The sequence below is a fragment of the Octodon degus genome, unplaced genomic scaffold (assembly GCF_000260255.1).
Source record: "Octodon degus isolate 3935 unplaced genomic scaffold, OctDeg1.0 scaffold03076, whole genome shotgun sequence".
Taxonomy (NCBI): Eukaryota; Metazoa; Chordata; class Mammalia; order Rodentia; family Octodontidae; genus Octodon; species Octodon degus.
In genome coordinates, this window is record NW_004527652.1 from 1 (window position 1) to 883 (window position 883).

The 883-nt window shown below is 37.4% G+C and overlaps 1 pseudogene; it reads left to right on the forward strand.

Moving 5' to 3' along the window:
- Positions 1 to 4: 4 nt before the first annotated feature.
- Positions 5 to 637, forward strand: LOC105741379 (annotated as a pseudogene).
- Positions 638 to 883: the final 246 nt, after the last annotated feature.

Below are 883 nucleotides of genomic sequence, written 5' to 3' on the forward strand. Positions count from 1 at the left end.
GGTGCTTCACACGGTATCTGCTTTCAAGGTAGAGTTTTCATCAGAGGCATGCAGAGAGTTAGGCTTCTCTAGCAACTTGCTCTGCAGCTCTTGTGATCTTCTTGGGCAGTTCAACCTCCCTCAGCTGGATCCTGATTGCAGAGGATGCTGTCAGGAAGAGGCACAGTTTGAAACCAAAAAGCTATATGCAGGAGTTATTCTTGAAGTCTGTGGATGAAAACTGGGGAGGTTCCCTCAAGTCCAAGCTTTCATGAGAAGCGATAAGCCCAAACTGTTCAGAGGACTGCAAATCAAGTATGTTCATGGTTCAGACCCTGTGCTAAAGCTTTTGGATGACAGTGGGAACATTGCTGAGGAACTAAGCATCCTGAAATGGAACACAGACAGTGTAGAAGAATTCCTGAGTGAAAAGTTGGAACGCATATAAACCTTATTTACATTTTGTCCTATCTCTTTTGTTATCAAATGAAATACTACAGCACCTAGAAAAGAATTCAGTTTTGCTTGTCTTCATTAATATCTTATAGTGATGCATTAAATGTAATTAAAGGTTAAAGTGGCAATACTGTCCATGACATCTGAGGAGTTGACAATATTAGCAAAATTCATTTTTTAATAAATTTTGTACTGCATTTGTTGATACCACAAACAAAAGTGATGTGTAATAGTCTTGTGGTTAATTATGTAGATAATAGTTTTTGATCATTGGTCCAGTCTTATTTTAAATTAGGTTGGCTATTAAGGGAAATTATTACTCCGGTACTGAGATAATCTGTCTTTTGAATGTAATGACAGAAAACTACAAATAAGATACACCAAGCATCAATAGACTGCCTACTCCTTAGAAGCTCTATTTTTGTATTGTCCAACTTTTTTTAATGGA